The sequence below is a fragment of the Mustela lutreola genome, chromosome 6, assembly GCF_030435805.1.
Source record: "Mustela lutreola isolate mMusLut2 chromosome 6, mMusLut2.pri, whole genome shotgun sequence".
Taxonomy (NCBI): Eukaryota; Metazoa; Chordata; class Mammalia; order Carnivora; family Mustelidae; genus Mustela; species Mustela lutreola.
Window position 1 is genome coordinate 24,663,235 of NC_081295.1, and position 15,987 is coordinate 24,679,221.

Consider the following 15,987-nt stretch of genomic DNA (forward strand, 5'->3'; position numbering starts at 1 on the left):
TGAAATATTTTTTAATATACTTAAAATATTATAATCGTATAGTTCGTGCTACCACAACTTGAACGCCTGTAGATTTAGCTTTAGCGAATGCTTTTCTGTTTGAAACGGTCTTTTCTTGAAGAAATTGGCTTAATTAGTAACTCTGGTTAGCCACATTAGATCAGACTAGGTTTTAATCATTAACTTCCACAAAGGAGGAGTCCTGCTTTTTGTTCTCTAGATATGCAGGAACTTACCCTGACCTGTCCGTTTTCTGAAAACTTGTCGGTTTTCTGAAGCAGATGGTCGGGTGCTCTGAGGCCCGATTCCTGGGCTCTTGTTTCTGCTTTAGCAGCTCGTTTGTTGGGTGACCTTGAGCAAGTCACTTCCCCCTGAGCCTCAACTTCCTCTTCTGTTAAATAAATGAGAGAATGTATGCCTTCCGGCCTTATTTTATTTTCTAAAAGACTGTCATTTCTGACCCTGGATGGTAGAGATGCTCTGTGAGGTTCAGGGAGGAGGAAAGGTGAGACCCAGGGGGAGAGAGGCTATGAAGGAGTGCATAAAACTTACTAGCAAATTTCCTCCGACACTGCCTCGTGGCTTAAGGCCTACAATATTCCTAGCTCTCTTTTGTATGGCCTGTAATCCTGGAGTCTTCTGTTTCAGCACCTGACTTTCTGCTTTTTCTGGGACCTTTCCTCCCCTGGCTCAGGTGTCCTGCCCTCAGTGTTGAGGGAGCTCTGCCTCTGTCTTCCCGCTCAGCAAAGTTCTCCCAACCTCTTCTCGGGCTTTTGTTAAACCTAACACTGTTGGGTAATTTACTCTCCAGCTTTAAATGGTGAGAGTGTTTCTTCATGCCCCTTCTTTATAGAGATGTTTGTTTATGAACTCTTATGTCCTTATAATTTCAGATAATTTAGGGAGAAATTTGGGGCACCAAGACATGCCTAATCACACCTCTTAGTCTACCACCTGGGTGCGCCCGGGGACATCACTGCCCACCAGGTAAGACTCTGGCCTCAGAATGTCCCCTCCACCCCCTCTCTGTCGCCCCCCCATCCCCAGTTTCTTGCTAGAGGGAAGAATTCCTTCATCAGCCATTGTGCTGCTCCCCTCCACTTGGTCCCCCCAACTTGCAAATTGGCTCCTCCAAACCTCATTCAGTTCAGGCTCCTAAGACCAGCCACACTCTCCTCCCTGTCAGTCTTGTCTTGCTCCAGTGTGTGCAGGCTGCGACAGTGAGGGCGTGCTCTCTCTTTCCGGTCCCGCAGCCACGCCCTAGGGCTAAGCCTCTGACCTTCTCCAGATGCAGAAGCAGGCCCAGCGGACCACCTCTGACCGCCTGGCCTGCCCCACCTCCCCACCTCTCCACCAGAGAGTCTTTCCAGGTAGCGCCTGGTTCTCTCTTCCTCTGCTTCTCTTCCCTGCTTTCCAAGATCTCGAGCCTGCGGCCTCCTGTCTGCTTCCTGCCCCGATTCCTGATCTTGAGTCTTTCCTCTGCTGACTGACTATATATGTTCCAACCTCCCTCCGGATCCCCAAAACGAACTTCCTCCCTTCATGCTGTGTGTTCTTCTGCCTCCATATTTTTTCTTCTCAGCGTCACCAACACATTTTCTTACAGTCTCCTGACTCTAACCCTTGCAGCCAGTCCCTACCAGCCCCCACCACCTAGACCAGTGTGGAGCTTTGGTGCCCCGAGAATCCTGTGGAACAGATCCCTTGGGTCCCTCCCTGCACAACACTGAGATGGCCTTCCGGCAGATGGCGGCCAGACTCCCCCCCCCCCCCCCCCCCCCGAGCATTCCAGGTCTCTCACGAAGCCACCCCTCTCCCTGGCCACACCTTGACCCAACTCTGTGCAGGTCCTTCCCCCTTCTCCGCCCTCCTTCCTACCCGACCCATCTCTTCTTAGTCACACCCCGGGAGACATTCTTTTCTAAACACTTACATTCTATTTTCCCAGAAACTAAAAAGCAGTTTCCCGCCCCACTAAGTTTTCTGCTTTTAAAGTCCCCAACTTTGAACCCGTTTCCTGGCATACAAAAACAGTATCCGTGAGATACGGATTAGATAGTGAGCTGTTTGCCATTATGAAGTCTTTGAAAGAAGATACAGTTTATGACTGTCATTAAACTTTGTTGTAAGTTTTACTTGATAATACTAAATCGCCTTCATGTTTTCTTGCTCACATAATGTGGTTTATGTAGGCACACCGAAAAATAAACTCTCAGTGTCATGACTGGCCTGGTGCAGGTCTCACTCTCTAATGTTTGAGACTGTGTCTTACCCGTGACAGTATTACTGCTATGGCCCAGGATGTGGGTGACAGCAACAAGTTGGGATAAAACACATATATATTAGTACAAAATGCTCCAAAAAAGGGTGCCTGGGTGGCTCAGTGGCTTAAGCCGCTGCCTTGGGCTCAGGTCAGGATCTCAGGGTCCTGGGATCGAGTCCCACATCGGGCTCTCTGCTCAGCAGGGAGCCTGCTTCCCTTCCTCTCTCTCTGCCTGTCTCTCTGCTTACTTGTGATCTCTCTCTGTCAAATAAATAAATTAAATCTTAAAAAAAAAAAAAAAAAAAAAAGGTCCAAAAAGATAGAGACCTTTTTTAGGCCCAGTATCTGCAACACACTGAATTCCAGTGATTGCAAAGCAGTTGGAATAATCCATGATGATCTTTCTTCAAAGTCTAAGTCTGAGAAGGTGCTCCAACATGGCCATCTCCAGGCAAGCAGGTGTGGGGGAATTATGTCTGATCAACAAAAGTACAGCTAAAGGATACGTCTCCTTTTCTTTTCTTTTTTTTTAAGACTCTAGCTAATCAGCAAGTTCATCACTGATAAAGAGAACCTTGCTTTTCAGAAAACCAGTTGTCAAGCTCCTTCCTAGAGTTCTTAATCTCAGGAAGCTCCTTTCCTGCCACTTCATTTATCTTCCCACTTGGAAATCCTATTGTTAAGATCACCTTTCTGACCAATAGATGCTCCAGAATCTATCTTTATAATCTGGAATGACTGTCCCTCACGGTAGAGCAGACATGCCACACCTTTGTTAAAGCACAAAAGGGCAGAAATGAATTGGACTGGTTCTTGAATTCATTAAACTGTGAGGACATAATTGTCATTCCATTATTATTAATAGTTTCCATTATTGTTAATCATGTTTTAGTAATACTAAAGCTATTTGCACTTTCTTTTACAAGCATAAAGCAATCTAACAAAATAATCATTTACCTCTTTCTCTTCCCTACCTTCAGTCCTGATCTCAAATTAACTGTTTTCTTCTTGCAGAATGGGTCCTGCCTTTCCATTAAGGAGATAAAATGCTTCTAAAGGTGACTGAAGGGGCACCTGGGTGGCTCCGTGGGTTGAAGGACTGCCTCCGGCTCAGCTCGTGACCCCAGGACCCTGGGATCGATCCCCTCATCGACCTCCGTGCTCAGCGGGGAGTCTGCTTCTCCTTCTCCCACTGCTGCTCCCCCTGCTTGTGCTCTCTCTAATAAATAAAATTAAAAAATAAATAAATACATACATACATAATAAAGGTGACTAAAAACCAAGTGTCACCTGGGGAGAGTCTAGAGAGGCCAGACCTGATGGTGGGATCCACCTCTTTCTCTAGGTCACCCCACCTGCTCTTGGGGCGCTGATGTGCTAAGTTTTCAGCCTGCCCTGGTGAAGGAATGTTCATAGTTCCGTCTTTCTGTCTGTCTTCCTTCCTTCCTTTCTTTCTTTCAGACTTTATTTATTTGACAGAGAGAGAGAGAACACAAACAGGGGGAGTGGGAGAGGGAAAAGCAGGCTCCCTGCTGAGCAGGGAGCCCGATGTGGGGCTCCATCCCAGGACCCTGGGATGATGACCTTGGGCCACGCAGGTGCCCCGGCATGTTCATATTTCTTTCTTTTCTGTAGAAAGAGAAAGTTTCTCAGGCTTTTATTCTTTTTCATTCTTTGGAGATGCTGACCATCTTCCTAGAAAAGCTACATCAGCTTCCTTTCAGCTTGATCTGCTCATTGCCAGGACTGACAGTGAACCCATCACTGTGCATCCTGTGAGCAAACAAGTGGGTCACTCCTGCCTTGACTGTTGGGGTAGCTAAAATTTCACTTTTTGAGCTCATTTTTAAAAAATTAAGATTTTATTTATTTATTTGTCAGAGAGAGAGAGAAAGAGCACAAGGAGAGAGAGCTACAGGCAGAGGGAGAAAGAGGCTTCCCACTGAGCAGGAAGCCCCATGCGGGACTTGATCCCAGGTACCTGGCATCGGGACCTGACCCAAAGGCAGACACTTCACTGACTGAGCCACCCAGGTGTTCCCCCCCCTCCAAAAAAAATTTTTCAAGTAAGCTCTATGCACAATGTGGGGCTTGAACACATTTAAGTAAATAACAACTTTAAAAAATTTTTGGAAAATAGAAAAAAATTAATCTTTCACAGTCTCACCATGCTAAAATAATCATCTCACCATTTCGTTTCTATTTCAGCCTTTTCTATCATGCATATCTTTTTTTTTTTTTTTTGGCATGGGTCTAATTATAGTATACGTTTAACTTTGGGTCCTGCTATTTTCACATAACATATCATAAACATTTTTCCATGATGTTGCAGTTTTTATAACCATTATTAATAAGTAGGTTAAGTTATAAAGGCAGCTAAATTTCTATTCCTGGTCGGATTCTGCAGTATAAATAAGTATGCGTTAAATACTTGGTAAGAAAACCTCCTGGGGCACCTGGGTGGCTCAGTGGGTTATGCCTCTGCCTTCAGCTCAGGTCATGATCTCAGGGTCATGGAATTGAGCCCCGTAAAAGGCTCTCCGCTCAGCAGGGAGCCTGCTTCCCCCTCTCTCTCTGCCTGCCTCTCTGCCTACTTCTGATCTCTGTCAAATAAATAAATAAAATAAATCTTTAAAAGAAAGAAAGAAGAAAACCTCCTAACCTGGGGCACCTGGATGGCTCAGTCTGTTGGGCATCTGCCTTTAGCTCTGGCCCTGATTCCAGGAACCTACAATGGGGCCCTATATGAGGCTCCCTGCTCAGTGGGAGACGGCTTCTCCCTTTCCCTCTGTACCTTCTCACCCCAACTCATGCTCTCTCACTCACTTGCTCTCTCAGATAAATAAATACAATCTTTGAAAAAAGGAAAAAACCTCCTAACCTGCTACAAAGAAAGTCTTTGAGCTTGGAAAAATAACGCAGCAGGTTAAAACTGTGGAACCAGAACAATACAAAAAACTGTGGAACAAATTCCTTTAAAATTCTGCAACTTGAACGATTAAATTTTTTTTTTTTTTTTGGTTGGTGGTTCCATTCCTACAAAATAATGACTTCTTTCCCACTGAACTTCACAATCTAAGGAAGGAAAGGGCCTCAGTCAATAATCATACCTTCTGCTCTTGGCAAAGACCACAGAGAAACGATCTCATAGGAGATGAGAAGCCATCTTTGCTTGACAGTATAGGGAAGTAGGGGCACCCAGGTGGCTCAGTGGGTTAAGCCGCTGCCTTCGGCTCAGGTCATGATCTCGGGGTCCTGGGATTGAGCCCTGCATCGGGCTCTCTGCTCAGTGGGGAGCCTGCTTCCCCCCCCCCCCCTGCCTGCCTCTCTGCCTGCTTGTGATCTCTACCTGTCAAATAAATAAGTAAATAAAATCTTAAAAAAAAAAAAAAAAAAAGTGTAGGGGAATAAAATAGGCCACTCAAAAATGTGCTGCTTTGGCACATTGGTTATTTTGAATTAAAGGTATTTGAGGAGTACCTGGCTGGCTCAGTAAGATGAGCATGCAACTCTTGTGAGTTCAAGGCCCATGTTGAGTATAGAGATTACTTAAAAATAAAATCTTAAAAAAAAAAAAATTGAGAAACAGCCTGTGCAAGAAGGACCCTCTGACCCTCCTTTATCCTTCTGAAAATGAAATAAATCTCCCATGTAAAAGGTACCCTTCCTCTACCAGGAGGAAGAGAGACATCCTCATCACAAGAGATAGGAATTTAGGGCTGAGAAGGCCATAGAAACAAATTTTGTTACTTCTTCACTACTACCCCCAAGCCCAAACCTCTTCGTCCTGTCAGCTCTTCACAAATTAATTCTTTGTCTAAAAGGTATAAAAGCTGCTTGCTTTGGTTATTATTTGAGTTTCATACTTTTATGGGCTCCTTAAATACAAAATTAAATTTGCTTTTCTCCTGTTAATCTGTTTTCTGCCTATTTAATGATTAAGCCAGCCAAAGAACCTAGAAGGAAATAAGGAAAAAATGTCCTTCCCCTACAGAAGACTTGGGAGAAGGAAACTTCTAGGGTCTGTTCAAAGGGAAACAAAATAATCTATATCTGACTCTGATCATTTGCTATAAAAGTATGAGCTTATTGTGTTTTGTTATTATCTTGTTTCATTTGGGTCTTTTTTTTTTTTTTTTAAGCCCAGAAAACATCATTCTCAAAGAATTAAGCTACACTTGAAATCTTTCCTTCCTTAAGTTAATCATTGTAATTTTCCTATTTGCATTATTTCTCACTTCCTTTTCACCTCACCTCCTCACTATTTCTCACTTCCTGTTTGCGTTATTTCTCAATCAAAACAGCATTTTGCTGATTTCTGCCACCATAATTACATCATGAATTGCCTAGGAACCTGAGCTCATATACACAGAATATGATCAATTTATTGTGAACTTTCTTTTTTTTTTTTTTTTTTTTTTTTTTTTTAAAGATTTTATTTATTTATTTGACAGAGAGAAATCACAAGCAGATGGAGAGGCAGGCAGAGAGAGAGGAAGGGAAGCAGGCTCCCTGCTGAGCAGAGAGCCCGATGCGGGACTCGATCCCAGGACCCTGAGATCATGACCTGAGCCGAAGGCAGCGGCTTAACCCACTGAGCCACCCAGGCGCCCTATTGTGAACTTTCTAATTGCTGCCTGTTTATGCTTCTCTTTCCTTATATCCTTCTTTCCTTCCTTTTTATGAACATCAGGACTGCTTTAATTGCATCCTTTTTTAAAAGCAGCTTAAGTGAAGTATAATTTACATACCATAAAATTCATCTAGTTATGCAATTGGATGATTTTAATAAGTATACAAAGTTGTGAACACGTCACCACATTTCAGGGTTAAAGATCCCTTGTGCCCACTCACAATCAATCCTTGGGCAGCCACTAATCTACTCTCCATCTGTAGATTTGCCTTCTCTGGACATTTTATGTAAATGGAGTTATACTTTTTTACATCTGGTTTCCATCATTTAACATCATGTTTTTGAGGTTTATTCATTTTGTAGCATTAATCATTACTCCTTTTTTTTGCTAAATAGTGTTCCATGATAAGGATATGCCACATTTGTTTATCTGTTTACCAGCTGATTGGCATTTGGGTTGTTTCTTCATCTTACCTATTATGAATAACGCTGCTATGAATATTCAAGAACAAGTCTTGGTGCGGACAAGTTTTCATTTCTCTTAGATTCCTAAGAGTAAAATTTATGGTAAAATTATGTTTAATGTTTTAGAAATTGCCAAGCTATTTCCCAAGTAGTATCATTTACATTTCTACCAGCAACACATGTAGATTCCAGTTTCTTCATATCTTTACCAACCCTTGATAGTCTCATTTTTATTATAGCTATTCTAGTAGAAATGAGGTAGTATCTCATTGTGATTTTTGTTTGCATTTCCCTAATGACTAATGATGTTAAGCATCCTTTAATGAGCATATTAGCTGTTTATATTTCTTCTTTGGTGAAATGTCTATTCAAACATTTCGCCCATTTCTTAATTGGGTTATTGTCTTATTATTGAATTATAAGCATTTTTTTTAAAGATTTATTTATTTTAGAGAGAGAGAGAGCATGTGCATGTAGAGGGAGGGTAGAGGAAGAGATCTTCAAGCAGACTCCCTACTAAGCACAGAGTCCGAGGTGGGGCTCAGTCCCACAACCCTGAGATCATGACCTGAGCCAAAAGGAAGAGTCAAACACTCAACCAACTGAGCCACTCAGATGCCCCGAGTTATAAGCATTCTTTTTTTTTTTTTTTAAGATTTTATTTATTTATTTGACAGAGAGAGAGATCACAAGTAGACAGGCAGGCAGAGAGAGAAAGGAAAGCAGGCTCCCTGCTGAGCAGAGAGCCCAATGTGGGGCTCAATCCCAGGACTGAGATCATGACCCGAGCTGAAGGCAGAGGTTTAACCCACTGAGCCACCCAGGCTCCCCTAAGCATTCTTAATATATTCTGGATACAAGTTTTTATCAAATATATTTCCCTCCCATTCTATTACCTGATTTCCTGTTCATAATGATGGAATTTTTTTTGTTTGCTTTTAATTTGAGGAGCAAGCATGAATGGGGGAAGGGGGAAAAGGAGAAGCAGACTGCCTACAGAGCAGAGAACCCAATGTGGGACTTGGTCCCAGGACCCCAGGATCATGACCTGAGCTGAAGGCAGATGCTTAACCTACTGAGCCACCCAGGTGCCCCCATAATGGAGTCTTTTAAAGCACAAAAGTCTTTAATTTTGATTAAGTCCAATTTGTTAACTTTTTTTTAACATATAATGCTTTTGGTGTCATATCTAAGGCATTACTGCCTAATCCAAAATGACAAAGATTGTTTCTAATGTTCTTTTCTTAAAGTTTTATATATTTAGCTCTTAAGCTTAGGTCTATGATTAATTTTTAGTCATTTTTTGTATATGGTGTGAGATAAATCAGGGTTTCTTGTCCTCAGCACTGTTGACACATCAGGCTGGGTCATTTGCTGTGGGGGTCTGCCCTGTGCCTTGTTAGATACTCAGCAGCATCTCTGGCTTCTACCCAGTAACTGTCAGTAGCACCCTTACCCCCAATTGTGACAACCAAAGTTGTCTCCAGACATTGCCAAATGTAGTCTCCCTTTGGGAAGCCCAAATTACCCCCATTGAAAACCACTGAATTAAATAAAAAATTTTTGTATGTGGATATCCATTTGTTCTAGAGAAACCTTTTGTTGAAAAAACTATTCTTTCCCCCTTTGAATTGCCTTGGTAACTTTGCAGAAAATCAATTGGCCATAAATATAAGGGTTTGTTTCTGGAATCTCAATTCTGTTCCATTGATCTCTCTCTTTCCTTAAGGCAGTATCATACCGTCTTGATTACTACAGCTCTATATTAAGTCTTAAAATTGGGAAGTGTTGGGGTGGCTCAGTCAGTTAAGTGTCTGCCTTTAGCTCAAGTCATGATCTCCACGTCCTGGGATCGAGCCCCGCTTTGAGCTCCCTACTCAGTGAGGACTCTCCCTCTGCCACTCCCCTGTTTGTGCTTGCTCTCTTTCTGTCAAATAAATTAATAAATAAATATTTTTTTTAAATAAAATTGGTAAGTGTAAGTCTTCCAATTTATTTTTTTCATTTAACTTTTTTTTTTTTTTTTTTTAAGATTTGATTTATTCATTTGAAGAAGACAGAGAAAGCACAGGCAGGGGAGAGGGAAAAGCAGACTCCCCACTGAGCTGGGAGTCCTGCAAGGGATTGATCTCATGACCCTGAGATCATGACCTGAGCCAGAATCAAGAGTCAGCTGCCGGGGCGCCTGGGTGGCTCAGTGGGTAAAGCCTCTGCCTTCCGCTCAGGTCATGATCCCAGGGTCCTGGGATTGAGCCCCACATCCGGCTCTCTGCTCTGTAGGGAGCCTGCTTCCTCCTCTCTCTCTGACTGCCTCTCTGCCTACTTGTGATCTCTGTCTGTCAAATAAATAAATAAAATATTTAAAAAAAAAAAAAGAGTCAGCTGCCTAACAGACTGAGGTGCCCCACATTTCACAAGTAGATTCACAAGTAGTTATAAGAACTAACACAGAGAGATTCCATGTACCCTTTATAGTTTCCCCCAATGGTAACATCTTATAGAACTGTAATACAGTACCACAGCTAAGATAATGAGATTGTTACAGACCATCAATCTTGTTCAGATTTCCTCATTTATACTTGTAATTCTTTTTCAAAGCTATTTTGGCCACTCTGGCATTTCCATAAAAAAGTTCTGTGAGTAGCTTGTCAATTTCTACAAAAGAGACTTCTGGAATTTTGACAGGGATTGTACTGAATATATGGATATAATTTTGGTAAATTGCCATCATAGCAATATTAATCTTCCTTTTTTTAAAGATTTTATTTATTTATTTGACAGAGAGAGAGAAATCACAAGTAGTCAGAGAGGCAGGCGGGGGGGGGGGAAGCAGACCCCCTGCTGAGCAGAGAGCCCAATGCTGGGCTCCATCCCAGGACCCTGAGATCATGACCTGAACCAAAGGCAGAGGCTTGAACCAATAAGCCACCCAGATGCCCCAAATATTAATCTTCTAATCCACGAGTCATGATTTTCTTTTCCTCGTTTTTAATTGTGGATATATAATATATGTGTGTATATATATGTATTTTTTAAGCATAACGTGTACCATTCTAGTCATTTTAAGTGTACAATTAAGTGATATTAATTATATTCACACAGTTGTGCAACCATTACCACTATCCACTTCCACAGCTTTTCCATTACCCCAAACAGAAACCATGCTTTTCTTCTTTAAAGCAATAGTGAAATTGCCAACTTACTAGTTACTGTACAGTCTTCTATGATCTCCAAAGTCTGACCCCATGCCCCAGGTCAATAATTTAGTACCAAACTGTGAATCCTGGTAATTATCTTTGGAGAAAAATAGATAGAATCTTTGTTAAGAAACTGGTCTTTAGGGGCGCCTGGGTGGCTCAGTGGGTGAAAGCCTCTGCCTTCGGCTCAGGTCATGATCTCAGGGTCCTGGGATCTAGCCCGGAATCGGGCTCCCTGCTCAGCAGGGAGCCTGCTTCTCTGTCTCTCTCTCTCTCTGCCTGCTGCTCTGCCTACTTGTGATCCCTCTGTTAAATAAATAAATAAATAAAATCTTTTTAAAAAAAGAAAAACTGGCCTTTAGAGTCTTCAGATCCCAGCTCTGCCACTGACAAGCAGGTTACTTACCTTCTCTGAATCTTAACTTATCATGCACAATTTGAACCTTCTTATTTCTCTCAGTCTTCTAGGTGTGGTCTTCGCTGAATGGGGTGCAGAGACTCCCAGCGATCCTCAGCAGGCTGCAGGTGCTGCGGGAGGCCACAGAGCAAAGATGCACGTTACCTAAGAACATATTATTTTCTCCCCACAAAGCTAAAGTTAGGTAATTCAACTATAAATGATTTTTTAAAGTTTTATGTCATATAAAATACACATATTATGGAATTAAATATAAGCTTTGCATTTATTTTAATATAAAAGGTAAGACTTAAGGGGCACCTAGCTAGCTAAACATAGACTCTTGATCCCAGGGTCGTGAGTTCCAGCCCCAAGTTGGGCATAGAGCTTACTTTATTTTATTTATTTATTTTTAAAGATTTTACTTATTGATTTAATTAGCAGAGAGAGAGTGAGGGAGAGCACAAACGGGAGAGGAGCAAAGGGAGAAGGAAAAGCAGACTCCCCACTGAGAAGGAAGTCCAACGCGGGGCTCGATCCCAGGACCCTGGGACCCTGACCTGAGCTAAAGGCAGACACTTAATGATGGAGCCACCCAGGTGCCCCTAGAGCTTCCTTTAAATACATCAATAAATCAAATAAAATGTAAGGCTTAAAAAAAATGTAGAGTTTGTGTTGGGTGTTCTGAGCTCAACCTACTTCCCTTCCATATCCCACATTCCACTTAGCGAGTCTTTGACCCTCCAATCTCCCTTTCGTCCTGATAGGTACTTCCCATTCACAGCCCTTCTTCCTCCAGAACCTCAGAATCTTTAACACAGCACACCAGGCAGCAGCTATTAAAATTTCAGAACCAGCACACAAGTTGAGATCTATCTGCCATCTCCATTCAACTAGCTAACAGCTATTTGCTTCATATTTTATCATTTGGGAGTATTTGAAATAGAATCAATAGCCCTAAAAATCAAAGTGGTTTTATTTACTCCTGGCTTTCCAAGTGTTACTTTCTTTCTTTCAGATGATTTTATTTTCTCTGCTTTACATATAAACTGTTATGATAAAGACAATGAAAAGCATCATGTGATAGGTTGACTTTTAAAATGGCAGTATCTGGGGCACCTGGGGGGCTCAGTCCGTTAAGTCAGCTCAGATCATGATCCCGGAGTCCCAGGATTGAACCCCGCATCAGGCTTCCTGCTCAGCGGATAGTCTGCTTCTCCCTTTCCCTCTGCCCCTCACCCTACTTGAATCTGCTTCTCCCTCTACTCCTTACCCCACTTCTGCTCTCTCTCAAATAAATAAAATATTTTTTTAAAAAAATGAAAAAATAATTTAAAAATAAAAATGGCAGTATCTGTCAGGCTATCCAAGTCTTCTGGCCCCAAGGTATTAATTTTATGTAACTTTGTCTTCCTAATAGCCATCAACAGAAAGAAATTGAAAAAATCCTTTTGAACTGTCTATGTAAAACACTTTACATGCACTATTGTGGTCATTATATTTAAGAAATGTTGAAATGTGGTTTTTTGTTCCCTATTTAAGAAGGCTTCAGGGGCAGCTGGGTGGCCCAGTTGGTTGAGCATCTGACTTCAGCTCATGTCATGATCCCGGGTCCTAGGATTGAGCCAAGCCCCAGAGCTCCCTGCTCAGTGGTGAACCTGGTTCTCCCTCTCCCTCTGCTGCTCCCCATGCTTGTGCTCTCTCGTGTTCTCCCTCTCTTTTGTAAAGTGAATAAATAAAATCTTAAAAAAAAAAAAAAAAAAGGAGGGGCACCTGGGTGGCTCAATTGGTTAAGCAGCTGCCTTCGGCTCAGGTCACAATCCCTGGGATTGAGCCCCACATTGGGCTCCCTGGGCAGCAAGGTGTCTGCCTCTCTCTTTCCCTCTGTGCTTGTGTTCTCTCACTCTCTCTCTCAAGTAAATAAATAAAATCTTTACAAAAATAAATAAAATTTTAAGATGAGACAGAGAATGGGACTGTGACCCCTCTATTAAAAAAAAGAAAAAAAAAGGAAGGTTTAAATTTTGCCTTATCAGTTATAACACTGGGATTTGTATCTCTTTATATATATAATGAAGAGCTAGATAAGAGCGGGTAGTAGAGAGACAAATCTTTTTTTGACTAAACTATTAAACACCTAAACATTTATATTTTTCTTCCCAGTGATCTACCTACCAACTTTTTATGAACTGAAGCTGGCATGACAGACTAATTTGTATCTAGCTGTTGCTAAGCTATCACCATGGTATCAAGGCACTAAGGCAAATATAGATGCCTAAAAACAACTGTGTAGGAAGAAAATTTTGTCCCTAGCCCCCTCACCTTTCCTGTCATCTGGATGAGTACTTCAACATCAAAATTCTGTGTCATAGTTGCTGTTCAGTCATAACAAAACAAAACTTTTGAAAACCAAATTATTACACTCCACAAAAATACAGTGTCTGCAAATGTTAGATTTGTCATTTACAAAAGCCATCACCAGTCTTTGTACCTACACCTTGTAATGATTGAAATAGCACTCATAGTAACTGTTGAATTTTTGCCCTTAAGCAATATAAAACATCAGCAAGAATACTGCCCTATTAATTTAGTTTTTATGGTCAGTCAGAATGAATGGCATCTTTTTGTTCTGCCTCAATAGTTAAAGCTTTTCAAATAGTTTTTAGAATTTCAAATTCTAGTAGATGATTTCAGCCAAAGGCCCTATTGTGAGCTTTATCTTCAAGAGTGATATAAATGCACTCTCCAGTCTTGTCTCTTAGTCCTATTACTTCCTCTGCCTCTCCATGCATACACTCTAAGAGATTATTTAATCCAAAGGGACCAGCTCAATTTTCTTAAAAGTGCCCATCAACGCTATTAAAATATGTTTATAGACTGGATGTATCACTTGTTTACCCAAATAACAGCATAAATATCTGTTTTTAGAAAGCTTTACCATAAATCTTTCTATATGATTGGATTCCTCAGCAAGGCTATGATTAGGAAATAAACCATTTTCCCCCTTGGCTAGTTCTAATGAAAGCTTTCCAACTTAAACATTGTGTTTGAACACTTCTTCCATTCATAGCATGTGCCCATCAAAAAGCCCTTTCTGTTTGCAGTGTGTCAGCTGTACTATTTATAACCTAGTTAACAATGCCAACTAGAGGCAGTAAAAGGTGTATATTTCATATGCAAATGCCTAGCAGTAATTTCTACAATTACATATAGTTGCTTGCTCTATTATGTGTAACACCAGCCTTATAAAACTGAGTACAGGAAGTAAAAAATGGTCTAATATTATGTTTTTACATTTTTGTATTGCTTAAAAGTTGCATTGAATTAATCAGAAAAATGAAAATTAAAGAGTGCAAAATGAAAGTACCCCTAGCTTGTAATGGACATTTTCACATAATGGGACCTGTCACTTTGATCACCTGCAACAGTAGCTGTTCAGACCAAGAAACTCACTGTGGGACTCAGGCTCTTCTTTCTGTTTTGCCTTCAGATTTGTGTTTTCCCAAACAGTCCTCTTGGTGCTTTTTTGTTTTACCAGATTATGATTCCCCTGACTTGGAAATCATGAGTAGAGAGAGAAGAAACCAGAATAAGTTTATGTTTTCTTTCCCTGCCGTTCACTAAGTGTTACTATGGGCAAAACACTGTCTTTCCTACAGAGATGACCAGAGAGTGAGATTATTTTTTTCTTCCCCACCATGATGTGAACTTCTTAGGATCAGATTCTCTTTGAAGTCAGTGGGAGATATAACAAATGGGAGATATAACAAACAGAATACACAGATCTGGGTTCAAATACTGACTTCTCCATCGGATGTGCTATCAGGCCAATTCCCCAAGTTTCTTCTTGCTTTCTTTCTTTTTTTTTTTTTTTTTTTAAGATTTTTATTTATTCTTCAGAGAGAGAGGGAGAGAGAGCGAGCACAGGCAGACAGAATGGCAGGCAGAGGCTGAGGGAGAAGCAGGCTCCCTGCTGAGCAAGGAGCCCGATGTGGGACTCGATCCCAGGACGCTGGGATCATGACCTGAGCTGAAGGCAGCTGCTTAACCAACTGAGCCACCCAGGCGTCCCTCTTCTTGCTTTCTTAAAGAAATGAAGAATGTCATGCGTAGTAGTAAAATGGCCGACTGCCCAAATGCCCTACCCCTGTACCCATTACAGAAGCTGTCAGTAAAAGGTCAGTAAAGGAAATGTGTTTTTATAATGAAACAAGCAAGTAAAATAGAGAGAGGGTAAAGGAGCAGTTGATTGCAAATTCTCATTAGAAGAATATGGATTATGAAAGTAGGTCTAGACAGGACATACAGATGGCCAACAGACACATGAAAAGATGTTAAACATCACTTAACATCAGGGAGATACAAATCCAAACTTCAATGAGATACCACCTCACAGCTGTCAGAGTGGTTATAATCAACAACACAAGAGACAACAGGTGTTGGTGAGGATGTGGGGAAAACAGAACCGTCTTGCACTGTCGGTGGGAATGCAAACTGGTGCAGCTAGTGTGGAACACAGTATGGAGGTTCCTCAAAAACTTAAAAATAGAACTAGCCAACAATCCAGCAATTGCACTACTAGGCATTTACTCAGAGAATACAAAAATACTGGGGCGCCTGGGTGGCTCAGTGGGTTGGGCTACTGCCTTCGGCTCAGGTCATGATCTCAGGGTCCTGGGATCGAGTCCCACATCGGGCTCCTTGCTCGGCAGGGAGCCTGCTTCTCCCTCTGCCTCTGCCTGCCATTCTGTATGCCTGTGCTCGCTCTCTCTCCCTCTCTCTCTCTCTCTCTCTGACAAATAAAATCTTTAAAAAGAGAGAAAAAAAAAAAAGAATACAAAAATACTAATTCAAAAGGATATATACACCCCTATGTTTATAGAAGCATTGTAGTAGCCATATTATGGAAACAACCCAAGTGTCCATCAACTGATAATGGATAAAGAAGATGTAGTGTGTATATATAATGGAATACTATTCAGCCATGAAAAAGAACAAAATCTTGCCATTCGCAATGACATGAATGCAGCTA

General features: G+C 41.5%; 1 long non-coding RNA gene across 1 annotated transcript; it reads left to right on the top strand.

The window, feature by feature from the left end:
- Position 1: 1 nt before the first annotated feature.
- LOC131833548 (uncharacterized) lies at positions 2–11,157 on the top strand. The gene is made up of 3 exons (XR_009354518.1): positions 2–505; positions 894–987; positions 11,019–11,157. It is a non-coding gene; the product is annotated as an uncharacterized LOC131833548 (long non-coding RNA).
- The last annotated feature ends 4,830 nt before the right edge of the window (positions 11,158–15,987 follow it).